The sequence below is a fragment of the Protopterus annectens genome, chromosome 12.part0 (genome assembly GCF_019279795.1).
Source record: "Protopterus annectens isolate FY-2018-M chromosome 12.part0, PAN1.0, whole genome shotgun sequence".
NCBI lineage: Eukaryota > Metazoa > Chordata > Ceratodontiformes > Protopteridae > Protopterus > Protopterus annectens.
The window spans coordinates 1,095,054,078-1,095,076,429 of record NC_056746.1 but is presented as its reverse complement, the minus strand read 5'-3'; the positions used below and the strand labels follow the sequence as shown (position 1 = coordinate 1,095,076,429).

General features: G+C 45.9%; 1 protein-coding gene across 2 annotated transcripts in view; it reads left to right on the top strand.

Annotated features, from left to right (window-relative positions):
• Positions 1–22,352, top strand: part of SRSF6 (serine and arginine rich splicing factor 6) — an 826,370-nt gene that overhangs the window by 128,413 nt on the left and 675,605 nt on the right. The window lies entirely within an intron of this gene.

Sequence of the window (22,352 nt, the reverse complement as noted above, 5' to 3'; positions counted from 1 at the left end):
AAAGCTAAGTACCCCGTTGGGAAAACTTTCTTGCTCCAGTCCGATGTCAGAAAAAGTTAATTGCATTTCTTGTGGGAAGCAAATACCTCATAAGGATTTCCATTCTTACTGTATTCCTTGTTTAGGCCCTGACCACGACATAGCTAGTTGTCTGTTTTGTGCTAGATTTAACCAACGTATGATTAAGCGGAGGTATGATTTTGCTTTTCACTACTCTGGCAGGCGATTTAATTATAAAATGTCGTCTGACACTCTTCAGACTACCGGAGTTCACAAACGACGCAAGGATAAAGACAGGCCGCCGAGGTCCAAATCAGACTACGTTTTACAAGCAGAGCCAGCTACAGGTTCGGCCGTAGTCAGTGAGGCGCTTTCGCAGCCCCTGTCAGCCATTTCAGAACAGATTGCCGAATAGGACTCCCACGAGGAGCCAACTAGGCCTTTGAGTACTCCAGCTGCAGGACCTTCGGACAATGCTCCCTCTGATGGGTCTGGAGCCGCTGTGCAGGTACCGGCTTCCGAGGGGGTTTTCATGCCTACACAGCTTCTGATAAAGGCAAAGGCAAAGACTCCTAAATCTAAGACACCAGCCCAGGCCTCTTCTGATCCGGGACCCAAATCTCAAACAGCTACTTAAGAGGACTTACTAACCATGATTAGGGGTTCACATCCCCCTCCAGACAAAAGGCCAAGGAAGAATTGGATTATGAATCTTCTGATCAGGCATCTATTTCTTCACTGTCTCCACTGAACAGAAATATACTTTCCCTCCTTATGAGGATTCTGATGCTGAGGAATCCATTCCATCAGCTTCTCCCCCTGAGGATTTTTCTTTTGGGGAAACTTTACATGACATGAGGGAACATTTTCACTGGGAAGGACAGGAGTACTCTGAATCCAAGAGAAGGCTTAGGGATTTCCTTCTTCCCCAACATAGACCCCTGGCCCCTGGCTATTCTTATTTTGGATATTGTGGATGATGCCTTTTCTGAGGCTAATTTAACTCCTGACTCCTTTCCTCCAGCCCCTGACTGATATTACAGGTCCCGGACTCCCACCAGTTCCTTTACAAAAATCCTACTGCTGATCCAGAAACCATTTCTCAGGGTCCTAAGGGGATTAAGGCCACATCTGCTAAAAACCCTATTCCGACAGATAAGGATTCTAGAGCTTTGTTGAGATGGGGCAAAAAAGTGTACACTTCTGCTACTTTTGTTAGGGCTTTAAATTGTCAATTTCATATGTTAAAATATCAGCAATTTCTACTGTCTGTTGTGAAACAAAAGCCAGGTACCATTTCTGCATGTGCAGATAAGGAATTATACGATTTGATGCATGCTACTGAACAAGTGGGGAAGCATGGTTTACACTGGATGTTCATGTTACCCTGCTGCAGTCATCACACTTGGGTTATCCTGCCATCAGGCGTTCCCGCAGTCGGCCGGAATTCCAAAGTCTTGGTCCGGCGTCGGTTGCTGTTGCTTCTTCCCTGACGTCAGTGCGCCAGGGGTATATATAATGCATCTGACGCCATTTTCTTAAGTCTTTCTTGCCGCACGGTGCCCGAAGCATAAGCAGTTCGCAAGTGTCAGTCGGCAGACTCCTGAGATTTTCGAAGTCTAATTTCAGATCCGAAGTTTTCAATAAAGCTAAGTACCCCATTGGGGAAACGTTTTTCTTGCCTCAGACCGATGTCAGAAAAAGTTAACAATTGTATTTCTTGTGGGAAGCAAATACCTCATAAGGATTTTCTTTCTTACTGCATACCTTGCCTAGGCCCAGAACACGACGTCACTAGTCGTTTTTGTGCTAGGTTTAATAAGCGTACTATAAAAAGACGCTTTGATTTCGCACGGCACTACTTCGGTAGAAAATTTAACTACACTATGCCGTTGGAGCAACCGACTACCGGCGTGCACAAAAAACGCAAGGATTAGGACAGGCAGCCTAGACCCAAGCCAGACTCAGGCCTCTGCTGGTCCGGTCTTCAGTGAGGCTCTGACGCAGCCCCTGACTACTGCAGATCTGGAACCCGAGACCGCTTCGGAACTTTTGGCGGAAAGTACTAGGCAGACGCAGCCATTTTGTTTAGCCCCTACCGACGACACTGCTGAAAAAGATGTCGGTCCTGCAGAAACACCTTCGGTTTCTGAAGGCGTCTTCAGACCGATGACGCTCACCATAACGTATCCTAAGACTAAGACTCCTGTTAAACCAAAAAAGACAGCACTTCAGTCCCCTGTTCAAGGCCCCATGCCTAAGAAACAGATGCTCAAAATGGCTGAAGATTTGATCTCTCTAATCGGGGGTTCCCAACCCCTTCCCGACAAAAGGCCTAGACAAGAGGAACATTATGCCTCCTCTGAACAAGTGTCTTATTTCCTCAGGCTCCTCTGAGTACCAAGATTATTTCTTCTCCCCTTATGAAGATTCTGATGCTGAGGATTCTGTTCCCTCAGCTTCTCCTCCTGAAGACTACTCTTTTGGGAAACTTTACACACTGAGGGAGCATTTTCACTGGGAAGGTCAGGACTACTCTGACTCAAAGAAAAGGCTCAGAGTTTTACTCCCCCAGCACAGACCACTTGCCATCCCCCCAGTTTTAGACATTGTGGATGATGTTTACTTAGAATCCAGTTTGAACCCAGATTCTCTGCCTCCTGACAGATACTGTAGAGTGCCTGATTCCCACAAATTTCTTTATAAAAGTCCTGTTGCTGATCCAAAGACCATCTCCCAGGGTCCCAAAGGGGCCAAGGGCTTCTGTGGCAAAAAATCCTGTACCCTCTGAAAGGGACTCTAGAGCACTAGACAGGTGGGGGGGAAAAGGTTTACACCTCAGCCACTCTAGCTATGAGGGCACTAAACTGCCAGTTTCACATGCTTAAAATATCAGCAATTTCTAATGTCTCAGTTAAAACAAAAAATGAGCACACTCCCTCAACAGTCTGAATTGAAAGAAATGCAGGATCTGTTGCATGCAACTGAGCAGGTGGGCAAACATACTTTACAATGTGGGTTTGATTCTTTGGAGGCTTCCTGCAGAGCAGCTGTCACTGGCTCTGTTATACGTAGGCATGCTTGGTTAAAGGAACAAACTCTGCCTGATCATGTTAAAGCAAAGCTTCTAGATGCTCCCTTACAGCAGGATGTTGGAGTTAAAGCAGAAGAAGTCTTAAAGAAAATGGAGGATAAGGCAAATTCTGTGCAGACAATCAGATTTCCTACAGGTACAGCCCCCTCGCTTCAACAGAAATTGGCCAACAAAAAATTGGTCCTTTCCAGCTACTGACAGGCCACAGATGAGTAAATACAGACGTCAGAGGCAGAGGACAACCACAAGCCCAGTACACACCTCGACAATGGGGCACTGCAGCACAGAAGGGAGGAGAAGACAGGTCCCAAACTACCCGAAGACAAACTCAATGACTTGCATCTCATCTGGCCAAGCAACACTCTTGGCAGCCCCCTAGGGAGGAAAACTCCTACTTTTCAGACAACTGGCACATTGTCACAAAGGACAAATGGGTCCTAGACATAATTTCACGAGGATACAGATTCCATTTTCACACCTTGCCAATGAAAAGAGGAATGCCAAACCTGCCACAATCAATGGGCAGAGGCACAGACAAATTACAGCTCTCATGGACATGAGCCATTCAACTGGTACCTACTAGAGAGCAAGGCCAAGGATTTTACTCCAGGCTTTCTAGTTCCCAGAAAGGACAATGCCTGGAGACCAATTCTGGACCTTTAAATTCTAAACACCTTCTTACAAGTACCCAAATTCAAGATGCTAACACTGCAGCAGCTTCTTCCCATGTTGGGGCAAGAAAGCATGGCTAGTAACGTTGGACCTCAAGGAGGCATACCTGCATGTCCCTGTCAGACAAAGTTGCAGAAGATACCTCGGTTTCATTGCAGGGTTCCACCCATTACCAATTCTCTGCACTGCCCTTTGGCTTATCTACTGCCCCCAGGGTCTTCACAAAATGCTTGGCACCAGTAATTGCTTACTGGCAGACAAAGGAATTCAAATATACCCATACCGGGACAACTGCCTCATCCAAGCAGAAAGCAAGGACATCCTCTTACAGCATCTGGCTTTTGTAAAGCATCTAAGTCGCCTGTGGTACACGGTAAACGAAAAGAAATCAAAACTAGTACCCTCACAAAATGACATTCCTGGGTGCCAGCTTGAATACAACAGCCCAGAAGGCTTATCTGATGCCAGACAAACTACAACTGACTCAATATTTCAAAACAATGGCAACAAAGACCCAACTACCTGCAAGAAAAATTCTGCAGGCCTTGGGCTTCATGGCATCTTGCATACTACTAATACCATTTGCAAAGCTGCATATGAGGAAATTACAGTGGTACCTAAATATGGTCTCAACACAGCCACAGCTTGGATACAATGATCTCTCATTCCCTGCCTACAATAGGAGTTTTTATGGAGGTTACTGGCATGTCACCTCAACAAGGGTCAGCCTTTCACCTTGCTCCCAGCCAGGCAAACTATGACAACAGATGCATCGGACTACGCCTGGGGGGCACACATGGCAGGACAATGCGTACAAGGCGTATGGACTGCAGATCAAAGGAATCTGCACATCAGTCAAAAAGAGATGCTAGCTGTACAGAATGCTCTGACAGCCTTCAAGAATGTATTGCATTCAGGACAACTTACAATAAGGACGGACAACACAGTAATGTGGTACATAAACAAGGGGGTACACACTCCTACCCTCTATGCAGGCAAGCAATGACCTTGTGGAACACTGCTCTGGCTTACCAAGTTCAGTTACAAGCTCAATTCCTGACAGGAAAAAACACATTGGCAGACTACCTCAGCAGAAACATCATGGATCCCCACGAGTGGACACTGGATCCACAAGTATTTGCAATGATAACTCAAAAATGGGGCCTTCCAGACATAGACCAGTTTGCCAGTCCTCAAAACTATCAACTAACAAAATTTTGTACAAGGACACTTCACCATCAAGCTTGGAAAGTGGACGCACTCTCATTCAGTTGGAAAAACCTGACAGTATATGCCTTCTCTCCATTGCCTCTCATCACAAAGGTGCTTCTGAAAGTCAGAAAGGAGAGACCACGACTGATGCTCATAGCCCCAGACTGGCCACGCCAGCACTGGTATCCATTATTGAGGAATATGGCCCAGGGCCCACCTTGGATTTTACCACAAATTGCCCATTTGCTCACACAGCAAAACAATCAGATTCTTCACAGCCAGCTAAAAACCTTAAATCTGGCTGCATGGCAAATCACCTAAACATCCAGCCATCTCCTCTTTCCCAAGCAGTTATGGATGTTATTCTGGAAGCTAGGAGACCCAGCACCAGGAAAGGTCTATTCGGACAAATGGAAAAGATTTTGTGCCTGGAACCAAGCTAAAGGCCAAAACACACTTCAGCCTCTCATGCCTCAGATTCTACAGTATTTAACTGAGAATGTTGCACAAAGGACTTTGTTTTTCTTCCATTAAAATCCATTCATCAGCTATTTCAGCCCACTACAACATGGAACCACCCTTATTTTCGCACCCACTTCTAAGGCAGTTCCTCAGAGGGGCAAAAACATTAGGGCCCCCCAGGAGATCACCAACATGGGACCTAAATTTTGTTGTGGAAAAACTTGCGCCACCTCCCTTTGAACCAGCTTTCTCTGCAGATCTACAGTTCCTATCATGGAAGACTGCTCTGCTGCTAGCAATAACTTCAGCTAGAAGAGTCTCACAGCTGCAGGCACTAATGGGCAGTGGAACCTTTCCTCATTTTCCATCAAGACAGAGTTTCTCTACGAACTAATCCTTCCTTCATGCCTAAGGTGGTTTCCAGTGTGTCTTTAAATCAAACCATTCACTTACTCACCTTCTTCCCGAACCCACAGAACAAAGGAGAGACTCCTGCATTCCTTGGAAATTCACAGGCAACTTTGTTACTACTTGGATAAAACTAAGGCTTTCAGGAAATCTGACCAGCTCTTTGTATCCTATGCTACAGCTTCACAAGGGAAGGCTATATCAAAACAAACCATTTCCAAATGGATAGGCCATTGCATTAATTTTTGCTATACCCATCATGGAAAACCAGTTCTTGCTACCATTAGGCCCCACTCTACCAGGGCAAAAGCTACATCTACAGCCTTCCTCAGGGGGGTTCCAACCAAGGAGTTTTTGGAAGCTGCAACTTGGAGTTCAGTACACACCTTTACCAAACACCATCACTTACCACTTTACTCGAAGACTAGGTCTGGCTTTGCCACTGCAGTTCTGCAGGGCCTTCTAGCCTCCTCTATAACTCCTCCACCCATCCATAGCTTTGGGATTCTACCCAAGTGTGATGACTGCAGCAGGGTAACACGATGAACATAGTACAGTTTTGTACCTACCATAAATGTAGATGTTAGTGTTCACCCTGCTGCAGTCCACGTTACCCTCCCTCCATCCCCTCTGATTTAACTGGCTAAATCTCTACAATACTTTCCTGATGTATTTGCTTATAGCTGGAGGGATTTTGTGTTTGTGCAAAAATTACTTAATTTGGTAGTAATTACTGACCACCTTTTTGGGGGCACCTGACATCTGGGGCAAGAAACTGAAGAAAATGGCGTTGGATGCATTATATATACCTCTGGCGCACTGACGTCAGGGAAGAAGCAACAGCAACGACGCCGGATCAAGACTTTGGAATTCCGGCCGACTGCGGGACCGCCTGACTGCAGGATAACCCAAATGTGATGACTGCAGCAGGGTGAACACTCTAACATCTACATTTTATGGTAGGTACAAAACTGTACTTTTTGATGCCTTGGAGGCTTCATGCAGGGCGGCTGCCTCTGGCACAGTCATTAGAAGGCATGCTTGGTTAAAGGAACAAAACTTACCTGATCAAGTGAAAGCAAAGTTACTGAATGCTCCTGTTCAGCACAATGTTTTGTTTGGGTCTAAGGCTGAAGAGATGATAAAGAAAATGGAGGATAAGGCAAAATCCATGCAAATGGTTAAGGATTTCTTACAAGTTCAGCCCCCAAGATTTAGCAGAAATTGGCCAACTAAAAATTGGTCCTTTCCCAGCTCGGACAGGCCTTAGAGGGGTAGATATAGGCGCTCCAGAGGGAGGGCCCAAGCACAGACCTCTTACAGACCTAGACAGTGGAGTGCTTCCACCTCCAGGGGTGGAGAGGACAGACCTCAGTCTTATAGAAAACAGGCTCAATGACTCCCCCTGCATGGCTCCAGGAACTTCTCTCCTGGAAGCCCCTCTAGGAGGAAAACTCTTTCAACAAAATTGGACTTGCATAACCCAAGACAAGTGGGTTCTGGGTGTAGTTTCAAGAGGTTACAAATTCCACTTTCATACCTTGCCAAGACCAAATGGATGGCCAGACCTACCAAAACGCCAATGGGCAGAGGCATTAATCTAGGTGGGATCCCTCATGGCTATGAGGGCCATAGAACTGGTTCCACAATCGGAGACTGGGCAAGGCTTTTACTCAAGGCTCTTTCTAGTTCTCAAAGCAAAATTCATGGAGACCCATCCTGGATCTGTCAGTCTTAAATGCCTTCCAGGAGATACCAAAGTTCAAGATGCTTACTCTGCAGCAGCTCCTGCCAATGTTGAGCAAAAATGCATGGATGGTGACATTGGATTTAAAGGAGGCTTACCTACACAGCCCTATCGGACAGGAGTGCAGAAAATACCTCTGGTTCAAGGCCGGCTCGAAACATTACCAATTCTCTTTGCTGCCCTTTGGCTTGTCTACTGTGCCCAGGGTCTGCCTGGCACCAGTAGTAGCTTATTGCAGACTCAAGGGAATTCAGAATTACCCTTATCTGGACGACTGCCTTATTCAAGCAGACAGCAAGGCTGTTTTACTCCAGCACCTGGAATTTGTTCAGAATCTACTAAAGTACCTGGGATTCACTGTGAACATACTCAAATTTGACACCCACGCAATAGATAACTTTTCTGGGTGCTCTTCTAAGCACAACAACCCAGATGGCATTCCTGACATCCGAAAAACTACAGCTGGCTTCAACTTTCAAAACCTTGGCGTCAATAACTCTGCTAATTGCAAGGAAATTCCTGCAGGCTTTGGGTTACATGGCCTCCTGCATCCTTCTCATACCAAATGCAAGACTACATATGAAAAAAATACAGTGGTACCTAAAAAATGTATGGTCCCAGCATTGCCACAGTCTAGACACAGATTGCTGTCTTGCCTTGCCTACAAAAGGAATTCCATTGGTGGACCATGGCATGTCTTCACAACAAAGGGAAAGCCTTCAGTCTGCCTCCAGCCAGCCAAGTGTTAACCACGGACGCCTCGGATTACGCATGGGGGGGGGGCACACTTGCAGGGAAAAGGTCTGCAAGGTTTTTGGACAAAGGATCAGAAGCACCTACATATCAATTTGAGATGTTAGCTGTACAGAATGCCCGCTTGGCTTTCAGGGATCTTCTACAACCAGGACAACTACTGATACGGACAGAACACCGCAGTTGTGGTACATAAACAAGGGGGTTCACACTCCTACCCCCTTTGCAGACTAGCCATTACTCTAAGGAACACAGCTCTAGCTTGCAAAGTGGATCTACAAGCTCAGTTCCTGCCAGGGAAACAAAATATTCTGGCAGACAGCCTGAGTAGGAACCTGTCAGACTCTCACGAGTGGATGCTAGACACCCAAATATTCAAGATTACAGAAGCCTGGGGCTGCCTGGACATAGATCTATTTGCATCCCCCCTCAACCACCAGTTACAGATATTTTGCACAAGGACATTTCACAAACTAGCATGGAAAGTGGATGCACTGTCATTCAGCTGGAGAAACCTCTCTGGGTATGCCTTTCCGCCACTACCTCTTCCACGGCTGTTACTAAAGATCAAGCAGGACAAGCCCAAGATGATTTTACTGGCCCCAAATTGGCCTCGTCAATTTTGGTACTCAACACTGATTAATCTATCCCAGGAGCCTCCTTGGATTTTACCTCTTCCAAATCTTTTGTCCCAACACCAGGGCCAGGTTCTGCACTCTCATGCCAAAACTCTCAGCCTGGCGAATTCAGGGTCTATGATTAATCCTTCCCTTCCCAAACAGGTCATGGATGTCATCTTAAGAAGTCAGACGGCCTAGCACTAGAAAATCTTATGCAGGTAAATGGAAGAGATTTTGCACCTGGATTGCATGCTCAGGATTTGGATCCTCTCATTCCCAATATCCCACTGATTTTACTTTACCTGACAGACATGCTACATAAGGGTTTATCCTCCTCCATAAAAATACATGCCTCTGCTATCTCTGCACGTTACAATACAGATCCTCCAATCTTTTCGCATCCACTTCTGAAACAATATCTCGGAGGAGCAAAGAATTTTAAGGCCCCCTAGGACACCACCCATACCTGCCTGGGACCTCCTTTTGAGCCTGCTGCCACATCTGATATTAAGTATTTATCATGGAAGACAGCTATCCTACTGGCTTTGACTTCAGTCAGGATAGTCTGAGTTACAAGCACTCATGGCTGTGGAACCTTATATTATTTTTCACCAAGATAGGGTGTCTAAGGACTAATCCTACTTTCATGCCTAAAGTGGTTTCCAAAGTGGCTTTAAATCAAACTATTCACTTGCCAACTTTTTTCACTAATCCACAAAATAAGGGGGAAAGTATCTTGCATTCCTGTAATATGTCAGGTTTTCTGTGAGCAGGAGGCAAAGAATCAGGGGCCAAACTAGATTCCGAAAAGGCAACAATGTCTAGTACAGGAGGTATAGCTAAAGCCTAGGCTGAGGCAGGAGTAAGAAATCCCTAAGCCTCTTTTCTTATGGCTTTTTCCCGGTTGGGGTCGCCACAGCGGATCACTGTCTGCTCATGATTGGCAGTGGAGTTTTATGGTGCCGAATTGCCAGCCCCAACCTTCCACAGAAGGCACACGCACGCACTCACACCTAGGGCCAATTTAGAGTGTCCAATCCACCTACAGCATGTCTTTGGGATGTGGGAGGAAACCAGAGCACCTGGAGGAAACCCACACGACCACAGGGAGGACATGCAGACTCTGCACAGAAGGCACCTCAGCCAAGAATCGAACCAGAAAACCTCTTTTTTTGAATCAGAAAAATCCTGGCTTTCCCAGTGGAAATGCTCCCTTAAGAGTATGTAAGGTTTCACCAAAAGAAATAGTCGGGAGGGGAAGCAGATGGAATAGAGTCCTCTGAATCAGAATCCTCATATGTAGATAAGGGCAAATCCAGATTAGAAGAATCAGAAAAAATCAGAATCCTGGTCAGAAGAATCATAAATAACTTCAGTCCTAGGTGTCTTAGAAAGGGGAGGTTGGCTTCCCTTGATTTGTTATAAAAAAAAATCTTCAACCATTCTTATTTGTTTTTAGGTATAGAGGCATGGGCATCTGTTTCTTAGGCATGGTTCAAGGTTTAGGCCTAAATGAAGAAGGTGCCGGTTTAATATGCAAGTCCGTAGGCCTGAATACAACCTCAAAAGCCGGTACCTACCCAGTGGCTCCGGACTCATCCAAGGTAGAGACATCCGCAGGTTCCACAGTTGAAGCATCTCGTGGCATGCCAGACTCCGAATGGGTCCCAGTAGAGGCCTGCGAATCAGAAGTAGTGGGTATCCAGGGCTGCGAAAGTGCCTGAGTACCAGCGACTGACTTAGGAAGTGTCGGCAGCTTTGGACCTAAGCGGCCTTTGCGTTTTTTCAGAATCCCGGTAGTCTGATGGCTAACCGACATTTCTGGATAATTAAACAGAGAACATAAATATTTAGAGGAGAAAATATACAGACTGATAGTGCGCTGATTAAATAAAGCACAAAATCCAAGCACAGTGAAGTTTATTCCGCCTTTCATTAAAATTCCACAAAGAGTAAAACTGTGCTTGGATTTTGCCCCTGTATTTGGATTAATTTCATGGTGTTTCGTTTCACCAAGGTAAGCGGACTGTTACTTCCAGGGAAGGTTTAATCCAAGATGAGAGGTAGGGAGGGCTGTGCCGTTCCTGTTCCCTTAGCCTGGATCCAGGTGCAAAACCTTTTCCACTTGTCAGCATAGATTTCTCTAGTGCTGGGGTGTTTGGCCTCACTTAACATCTAGAACTTGTTTGCTTAGGCTAGTAGCTTGAGAGGGTCAGGGAATAAGCCAGGCTGCCAGGTTGAGGGTCTGCAATTGATGCGTAAATTCTCCATTCCTCTGGGTCAGGAGTGTTGGGATCTGTGGTAGATGCCATGGTGGCAGGGGTGAGGCTGCATAGCAGTGGGTACCAGTGTTGGCATGGCCAGTCTGCGGCAATCAGGATTGCCCTTTGTTTTTCCTCCTTTATTTTGAGCAGTACCCTTGAAATGAGTGGTAGACGGGGAAAAGCATTAACAGTGACTGGAGTGGGAGGTAGAGGTCTACTTTCAGGGTGCCCCATTTCGGGGCTACAAAGGTGAAGGTTCTGAGATGTAGTAGGTTTCTGCTTAAGTTGTCTGCCACGGAGTTTAGAGAGCTTGGCAGGAATTGTGCTATAGGTGTAGATGCATGGCTGAAGCAGTGTGCCAAAGTGTCATGGCGAGAATAAGTGTGTCCCTCCATGCTTGCTGATATACCACATCACTGTGGTGCTGCCTCTGTTTTGATCAGTAGAGGCCCCGGGGGAGAGTAGGGGGTCTGAAACCTGTCATTGTGTGCTGAACAGCTAACATGTCTTTTAGGTTGATGTGCAGATTATTTGATTTGGGCTCCACTGGCCCTGAATGCATCTACCGTCCAGGTGAGCACCCCAGGCATGGTCTGATGCATCTGTGGTGAGGGTCTGGGCAGCGTAGGGTTGAGAGAAGGGAATTCCCGTGTTCTGGTTGCATGTTGCTCCCCACCGAAGAAAATCTTTCTTTAGACAAGGTATCATTGTACAAGTTTCCAGGTCTTGAGTGCGTGCACCAAAGGCTTTTTAGCTACCATTGTAGTTTGCATATACAGTCTGGCATATGGAATGAGTAGAATGAGAGGTGCCATGAACCCTACAGCTTGCAGGATTTTCCTTGCAGATAACTGGGTTGTGGTGGCTAGTTGAGGGAAGTAGCCTGTCGGGTAAGGCTTGTTTTGCTGGAGTAAGGAATGCCATTTGGGATGCAGTGTCCAGGCTTGCTCCAGGGAAGTCGGCAGGTCCTTTACAAAGGTCAGGTGCTGAAGCAGCTTTTCTGGTCTGCCTGAGTCAGGCTAAGTATGGGTAAATTTGAATATTTCTTTGTCTGCAAAAAGCAAAGGCAAGAGCCAGATATTTTGTGTGAACTCTGGGAGCAAAGCCTAGATAAGCCAAAGGGAAGCACAAAGAACTGAAAGTGCATAGATCCTGCCCTGAAACAGGTATTTCCTGCATGATTTTGTGCTTTATTTAATCGGCGCACTATCCGTCTGTATATTTTCGCCTAGGTTCTCTGTTTATCCAGAAATGTCTGTTAGCCATCCGACTACCGGGATTCCGAAAAAACACAAGCCGCTTGGGTCCAAAGCTGCCGACTACGCTTCCTAAGTCGGTCACCGGTACTCGGGCACTTTCGCAGCCCCTGATACCCACTACTTCTGATTCGCATGCCTCTACTGAGACCCATTCGGAGTCTGGCATGCCATGAGATGCTTCAACTGTGGAACCTGCGGATGTCTCTACCTTGGATGAGTCCAGAGCCACTGGGTAGGTACCGGCTTTTGAGGTTGTATTCAGGCCTACGGTCTTGCATATTAAACCGGCACCTCCTTCATTTAGGCCTAAACCTTGAACCATGCCTAAGAAACCGATGCCCAGGCCTCTATGCCTAAAAACAAATAAGAATGTTTGAAGATCTTATAACTTAAATCAGGGGAAGCCAACCTCCCCTTTCTAAGAGACCTAGGACTGAAGTTATTTATGAATCTTCTGACCAGGATTCTGATTTTTCCGATTCTTCTGATCTGGATTTGCCCTTATTTACTTATGAGGATTCTGATTCAGAGGACTCTATTCCCTCTGCTTCCCTTCCCGACTATTTTTCTTTTGGTGAAACCTTACATACGCTTAAGGGAGCATTTCCACTAAAGCCAGGATTTTTCTGATTCAAAAAAGAGGTTTTCTGGTTCGATCCTTGGCTGAGGTGCCTTCTGTGCAGAGTCTGCATGTCCTCCCTGTGGTCGTGTTTCCTCCGGGTGCTCCGGTTTCCTCCCACATCCCAAAGACATGCTGTAGGTGGATTGGACACTCTAATTTGGCCCTAGGTGTGAGTGCATGCGGGTGTATGCCTTCTGTGGAAGGTTGGGCGCCGGGCTGGCAATTCGACACCGTAAAACTCAACTGCCAATTATGAGCGGACGGTGATCTGCTGTGGCGACCCCTAACCGGGAAAAAGCCGAAAGAAGAAAAGAGGCTTAGGGATTTCTTACTCCTGCCTCAGCCTAGGCCTTTAGCTATACCTCCTGTACTAGACATTGTTGCCTTTTCGGAATCTAGTTTGGCCCCTGCTTCTTTGCCTCCTGCTCACAATAAACCTGACAGATATTACAGGGTTCCTGATTCACACAAATTCCTTTTTAAAAATCCTGTTGCAGATCCAGAGACTGCTTCACAGGGACGCAAGGGCATTAAGGCTTCTACTGCTAAAAATCGTACCCCTTCTGATAGACTCCAGGGCACTGGATAGATGGGTAAGAAGGTTTTAAACTTCTGCAACCTTGGCCATTAGGGCTTTAAACTGCCAGTTTCATATGTTAAAGTATCAACAACATGTTATTGGGTTGCTTAAACAGAAAATGTTGATTCCTGACTGTGCTGAAAATAATTACAGGACTTGATGCATTCTGCTGAACAGGTTGACAAACATACTTTGCAATATGGATTTGATTCATTAGAGGCCTCTTGCAGGGCTGCTGTTACTGGGTCTGCTCAGAAGGCATGCTTGGCTTAAGGAGAAATCTTTGCCTGATCATGTTAAAGCTAAACTGTTGGATGCTCCCTTAAATCAGGACCGGCCATTTGGCAACAAAGCTGAGGGAAGTTCTTAAGATGGAAGATAAAGCTAAATGTATGCAAAGATTTCTTGCAATTTCAGCCTCCTAGATTTAGTAGCCATTGGCCCTCTAAGAATTGGTCCTTTCACCAGCTGCTGCTTATGCTAGCCAAAGATGCATGGTTGGCAACACTAGACTTAAAATATGCATAACCTGCACATCCCTATCGGGGAGTCTTGCAGAAGATACCTGCGCTTCAAAGCAGGCTACATGAACTATCAGTTCTCTGCACTGCTCTTTGGCTTATCTACCTCTCCCAGGGTATTCACAAAGTGCCTAGCGCCAGTCATTGCATTTTGCAGGCAAAGAAATGATAAAATATGCCTATACCTGGACAATTGTCTAATTCAGGCAGAAAGCCAGGACATACTCGAGTCATCTGCCCTTTGTTCAAAGGGTGCTGACTTGTCTGAGGTACACCATAAATGAAAAATCACACTTGGTACCCCGTCAGTTATATTCCTGGGAGCACGTTTGAGTACAACTTCCCAGATGGCTTTCCTCACGCCAGAGAAATTGATTCGTTTGACAACCTACTTCAAACAAGTGGCCACAAAAACCCAGCTTATCTGCAAGGCAAATACTACAAGCCTTGGGGTTTATGGGTTTATGGCCTCCTGCTTTCTTCTAATTCCATATGCAAGGGTAAAGTCAGTACCCCTCCTCCTAACATCCCTCACTCCTCAGAAAATTTCTACCTCATTCAGCACACACTTCACATAAACCATACTATCACTAGCTAAACACTACCCCCCTCCCCTCCAACCCACACCTTCGACTAGTAATCTCCCCACTGCCTTCTCTTTTTCTCTTGTACCTACCTCCAACATAAAAAAAAAAAAAACCTCTAAACTTAAGCCCACCAAATTAGCAGCAGACAACCTCCCAAGTGAATACCTACAAATAGCAGATGATTCTCTGGCCTACCCAGTATCTATCTTGATTAACCGATCTGTCAAAGTTGCATTCCCACACTGTGGAAAGATATAATTCCCCTTCACAAAGGCGGACCCTCCACAGAACTAACCATTTACCACCCCATAGCGATCATCTTTCATCTCTCCAAAATACCAGAGAGATGCATACACACTCAGGTCTCAGACTACCTCCTTACTAACAATCTCCTTTCCAATACTCTGCATGGTTTCCGGCCAAATCATAGCACCACCACTGCTATAGTCTCATTTACTAACACTATCCTTCAGCATAAAAACAATGGCTATCTTTCCTCTGCTACTTTCCTAGACCTGTCTAAAGCATTTGACATGGTCCCGCACACATTATCTGTGTCCTCAACCTATCCTTTGTCACCAACTGGTTTCAGTTACCTGTCTGATAACCATCCATTGTATGGCAGAATGACATCTCCCCAACTACCTTCCTCCATAGGGGTTCCCCAAGGATCCATCCTTGGACCCCTATTCTTCTCTGTTCATCGTGCATACAGCTGCAGTCATAACAGATGGGCTATCCTGCCGTCAGGTGGGTCCTCGGTCGGCCGAATTCCAAAGTCTAGGTCCGGCGTCGGTTGTCATCGCTTCTTCCCTGACAGCAGTGCGGCAGGGGTATAAGAGGCAGCCGACACCATATTCTTCGGTCTTTCTTGCCACGCGGTGCCCGAAGCAGAAGCAGTTCACAAGTGCCGGTCGGCCAGCTCCTGAGATTTACGAAAGTATTTCAGCCGAAGTATTCTTGAAAGCTAAGTACCCCGTTGGGGAAACTTTTCTTGCCTCAGACTGATGTCAGACAAAGTTAATAATTGCATTTCTTGTGGGAAGCAAATACCGCATTTCCACTCTTTCTGTATACCTTGCTTAAACCCAGACCACGACGTCTCGGCCTGCCGTTTCTGTGCTAGATTCATTAAACGCACTAAGCATCGGGCGGAGTTCGCCCTTCACTTTTTCGGCAAAAAATTTAATTATATTATGTAGTCAGATACTCTGACTCCAGTTTTGAGCAAAAAATGCAAAGATAAGGACCGACATACGAGGTCCGCACCACCTACTGAAACCACGCTAAGGCAGACTACCGGTTCTCCGGTACTCCACGAGGCACCTACGCAGCCCCTGACTACCGATGACAATGCATTACCGGTATCTTCAGTACCTGAGGTCGCAGGCTCCTCTGCCTCCATTCCTACTACAGATCCCAACGCCACTCCTGGCAGGGAAACTCAGAATTTAGACAGGCCTGCCATTTCTCAAGGGGTCTTCAGGCCTTCCTCCTTCTCTGTTAAAGCCTTCACTAAATCTAAAGCAGCCATGAAAACCAAAAAACAGGTTCCTCAGACCCCGTCTCAGGGCACTATGCCTAAAAAACAGATGCTTAAAATGGCTGAGTATTTGATGACTCTTATCAGGGGTTCTCAACCCCCCTCTGACAAAAGGCCCAGATTAGAGGAAGACTACCCTTCCTCAGATCAAGCTTCTATTACCTCAGAACTATCTGAGGACCAGGATTATGCCTATTCTCCATTCGAAGACTCTGATGCAGAGGAGTTTATTCCCTCGGTCTCCCCCCTGAGGACTTTTCTTTTGGGGAAACCCTGCATACAGTGAGGGAACACTTTCATTGGGAAGGCCAAGATTACTGCCCCAGCATAGGCCTCTGGCTATCCCTCCTGTTTTAGATATATTGGATGATGTGTACACCGAAATCGGCCTTAATCCAGATTCTTTGCCTCCAGCTCCTGTTAAACCAGGCAGGTATTACCGGATTCCTGACTCCCACCAGTTTCTATATAAAAGCCATACTGTTGACCCAGAAACAATTTCACAGGGTCCCAAGGGAATTAAGGCCTCTACTGCTAAAAACCCATTATCTTCAGAGAGAGATTCCAGAGCTTTAGAAAGGTGGGGGAAAAAGGTGTACACCTCTGCCACTTTAACAATGAGGGCATTAAACTGTCAGTTCCATCAACAGTTTTTGATATCTCAGCTGAAAAGCAAGATGACACAACCAGAACAACCAGATTTAAGAGTTGCAGGATTTGTTGCATGGTGGAGAGCAAGTGGGTAAACATACCTTGCAGTGTGGTTTTGATGCTTTAGAGGCCTCATGTAGAGCTGCTGTTACGGGGTCTGTTATACGTAGGCATGCTTGGCTCAAAGAGCAAACCTTACCAGATCATGTCAAAGCTAAATTATTAGCTGCACCTCTTCAAAAAGATGTATTGTTTGGTGTTAAAGCTGAGAAGGTGCTAAAGAAAATGGAGGAAAAGCGAAATCCATGCAAAAAATGAAAGATTTCCTGCAGGTACAGCCTCCACGTTTCAGCAGAAACTGGCCTTCAAAAAATTGGTCCTTTCCAGCCACGGACAGACCTCAAAGGGGCAGATACAGGCATCCAAGGGGTAGAGGGCAACCTCAAGGATCTTTCAGAGCCAGACAGTGTCAAGCACCAACCCCAAGAGGTGCAGAAGATAATCTGTCTTTTAGAAAACCGACACAATGACTTCCCCCTACACCTGCCAAGCAAAGCTTTAATGGCAGCACCTTTGGGCGGAAAACTGACATTCTCAAAAAATTGGCATAGTTACAAAAGACAAATGGATTTTGGACATTATAGACAGAGGCTACAGGTTCCACTTTCACACCCTTCCAAAAATGAGGCATGCCAAACCTGCCACAAAATCAAAGGGCAGAGGCACAAACAAGTTTCAGCTCTCATGGACATGAAAGCAATTCAAGAGGTACCTGCAAAAGAACAAGGTCAAGGGTTTTATTCCAGACTATTCCTGGTACCAAGGAAAGACAAAGATTGGAGACCTATCTTAGACCTATCCATCCTAAATACATCTACAGGTGCCAAAATTCAAGATGCTCACATTACAGCAGCTTCTTCCCATGCTGGGCAAGGAGTCTTGGCTGGTAACATTGGACCTCAAGGAGGCATACCTGCATGTCCCTATCAGACAAGATTGCAGAAGATACCTCAGATTTCTTGCAGGTTCAACCCATTACCAATTCTCTGCATTGCCCTTTAGCATATCTCCTGCACCCAGAGTGTTTACGAAATGCCTGGCATCAGTAATCGCCTTCTGCAGACTAGAAGGGATACAAATCTACCCATATCTGGACGGCCTGATCCAAGCGGACAGCAAAGACAGACTACTGCAGCACCCGGCGTTTATAATAAAACTGTTGAACTTCCTGGGATACACAGTCAACAAAAAGAAATCAAAACTAATACCCTCTCAACAAATAATTTTCCTGGGTGCCAGCTTGGATACAACCACTCAGATGGCCTACCTCATGCCAGACAAGCAAGGGCAACTGTCTCAATACATCAGAAAAATGGCAACTTACACCAGGCTAACTGCAAGGAACGTCCTGCAGGCTCTGGGATTCATGGCATTTTGCATCCTACTAATCCCATGTGCAAAGCTGCATATGAGGAAACTTCAGTGGTACCCGAAAAACTTACGGTCTCAACACAGCCACAGCTTGGAAGCAATTATACCACTCATTCCATGCCTTCAAAAGGAATTTGTGGTGGACTCGAGCTTGCCAAAGAAACACAGGTCTTCCTTTCTGTGTGCCTCAAGCAACTCAAATCAAATCATCACAACAGACACCTCAGACTACGCCTGGGGAGCACACACGACAGATCATTGCATTCAGGGAAAATGGACCCGAAAAGAGAAGCACCTTCACATCAACCAAAAGGAAATGCTAGCAGTGCAAAAGGCTATTATGACCTTCAAAGACCTACTGCATCCAGGCCAGCTATTGATAAGGACAGACAACACCACAGTTGTTGTCTTTCGGCTTTTCCCGTTTAGGGGTTGCCACAGCGGAACTCTGGTCCGCTAATGATTGGCAGTTGATTTTTACGTGCTGAGTTGCCAGCCCTAACACACAACCTTCAACGAAGGTACGCTCATTCACACGTCTCCACACAGAAGACGCTCTAGTGGAGAGTCGAACCGGTCAGCATCTTACTGTGAGGCGACAATGCTACCGCAGCACCACCACAGCGGTAATCAACACCACAGTGATGTGGTACATAAACAGGGGGGAACTCATTCATACCCCCTGTGCAGGCAAGCCATGACCCTGTGGAACACAGCACTTGAATTGCAAATTCAACTACAGGCACAATTCCTGCCAGGGAAGGAAAACACACTGGCAGACAACCCAAGCAGAGATATGACCGATCCACACAAATTGAAGTTGCATCCTCAAGTTTTCACAAAGATAACTCTGGCATGGGGACAGCCAAACATAGATCTCTTTGCTACCCACAGAAATTGCCAGTTGAAAAAATTTTGTTCAAGGACCTATCATCCACAGGCCTGGAAAGTGGATGCACTTTCCTTCAATTGGGCAACATTGACAGTCTATGCCTTCCCGCCTCTTCCTCTGCTGCCCAAAGTTCTGTTAAAAGCCAGAGCAGAGAGGCCGAAAATTATTCTCATTGCTCCAGACTGGCCAAGACAACACTGGTATCCGCTCCTGAAGAGCCTGACACATTCCCCACCATGGATCCTACCTCTAGTCCCTCTTCTGTTGTCCCAGCACAACTACAAAACCCTTCACAGCAATCTCAAAACTCTAAATCTAGCTGCATGGAGAATTCCTTGATTTCCCAACAGTTTCTCTCCTCCAAGGAGGTGCAGGATGTCATCTTAGAAGCCAGAAGACCCTCTACTAGAAAGGCCTACTCCGCCAAATGTTAACTATTTTATGCCTGGAATCTAGAAAAGGGACAGAATCCTTGGATAATAAATATACCTCAAATTTTACAGTACCTAGCTGAGAAACAATGGACTTTCCTCCATCAAGATCCACGCTTCAGCCATTTCTGCACAATACAACACAGATCCTCCTTTATTCTCTGACCCTCTCAAGGCAGTTCCTCAGAGGGGCAAAGAATATAAAACCCCCAAGGAAACCACCAGTCCCTGCTTGGGACCTCAACTTCGTATTGGAAAAGCTGACCCTTCCTCCCTTCGAGCCAGCTTCAACAGAGTTACAGTACTTGTCATGGAAAACGGCCTTTCTTCTGGCTATCACCTCAGCACGCAGGGTTTCGGAGCTACAGGCCCTCATGGCTGTGCAACCATTCATCATTTTCCATCAGGACAGCATTTCCTTACGAACCAACCCTACCTTTATGCCAAAGGTAGTATCCAGTGTAGCTTTGAATCAGACTATCCACTTACCGACCTTTTATCCTAATCCACAAGACAAAGGGGAAAGACTACTACATTCCTTGGACATTCGCAGACAACTTCGTTACTATTTGGACAGAACAAAGCCATTCAGGAAATCTGAGCAACTCTGTGTCCTATGCAGCAGGTGCTCAGGGAAAGGCCATTTCCAAACAGACAATTTCAAAATGGATAGCCCACTGCATACGCTTTTGTTACTCATTTCATGGAAAAACTGTGCCTGCATGCATCAGATCCCACTCCCAGAGCCACAGCTACCTCTGCAGCCTTCCTCAGGGGGGTCCCTACCAAGGACATTTTGGAAGCAGCCACCTGGAGTTCAGTGCACACTTTCTCCAAGCACTATCACTTCCCACTATACTCAAAATCTAGAGCGGGCTTTGCCACAGCAGTCCTGCAGGACATCCTTGCTCCTCCTAGTTCCACTTAGTGCCTACCACCCTTACTTAGCTCCCATCTGTTATAACTGCAGCTGTATGCACGATGAACATAGTACAGTTTTGTACCTACCATAAATGTAGATGTTAGAGTGCTCATACAGCTGCAGTCCAGATTTCCCTCCCTCCATCCCCTCTTAGGACAGGCCTTATGACAAACTTTTCATATAACCTTTTTGGGGTATTCTTTTATGGTGTATTTGCTTGCAACTACTGTTTGTGATATATCAACATTGCATCTTTGCATAACATTGTTTGCCTTCCTTCTGGGGGCACCTGACATCTGGGGCAAAAAAACTGAAGAATATGGCGTCGGCTGCCTCTTTTATACCCCTGCCGCACTGACGTCAGGGAAGAAGCGACGACAACTGACGCCGGACCTACACTTTGGAATTCGGCCAACCGAGGACCCGCCTGACTGCAGGATAACCCATCTGTTATGAATGCAGCTGTATGAGCACTCTAACATCTACATTTATGGTAGGTACAAAACTGTACTTTTTCATCAATAATCTAGCCTCTGCCACCAAACATGGCGCACACAAAATACGCAGATGACTCAACCATCATCTGCTCAGCCCAATCCCCCTACCCAAACTGCAAAAAGTCACACAGGAAGCCTTTTCCTCTGTTGAAACTTCGATGCCCAATTAATACTCAACCCAAACAAAACTAAACTACTCCTCTTCCAACCCACCAAACCTACTCAAAACAACTCACTTTAACATCACAGCAAAAGACAGCACCACTATATACCCAACTGAACACACCAAATTGCTAGGAGTGGAAATAGACAAACTAAAATTTGACATTCACATATCCATGACCATAAGTCCACAAAAAACTAGGAGAGTTATACAGAAATAAGCAACTTCTCACCAAAGCTGCAAAGATTTCAATAGCAAATTCCCACCTTATCTCCACCCTACTTTATGCCTCTCCAATATATATACCAACCTAAGGCAATGTGATCTAAACCAGCTAGAGACCTGCTACAACAAAAATCGCAAAATTCGCCACAGATATCTACCGTAGTCGCCACTCTCTCACTTGCTGAACTGGGCTGGCTTGAACTACCTCACCTCCTTCAATGGTATCAGCTCACTCGCCCACAAACTAGTAAACCATCCACTAAATGTCCCATCCCTCCAGAATCTACTCCAACCCTGTCGCACCACCAAACCACTAAGATCCTGCAACAAAAATCACTTGCAGATCATTAAAGCCAATAACTCTGCTGGTGAAGCACTATTCTCTTGCACCATAGGCAAATTGTGGAACTCCCTCCCACCCACAATTCCGTCCGTACAGTTATGCACCCACTTCAAAACTTTACTAAAAGCACACCTAAAAACATGCTGGCTATGCCCTTGCAGCTCCCACTCTAAAATCACCCACCCCATCCAACCACTACCTTTCTTTCCACTCCACTAACTACCTTGATTATAGCAAGCTCAGATGCTCATAAACCTAGTACTTATTATACAGCAGGAACTTCTTATTGTAATATTTGTTAATGTCTGTTATGTACTTCACAGAACGATTATAGTTGTCTACTGATGTACTGTGTTCTTCATCTGTAAATATGTTGTAAGTAATTGCTATGGTATATTGTTAATCACTATGTAATCCAGTGTAACTACCGTCTGCTTTAACTGTGGAGCTTTT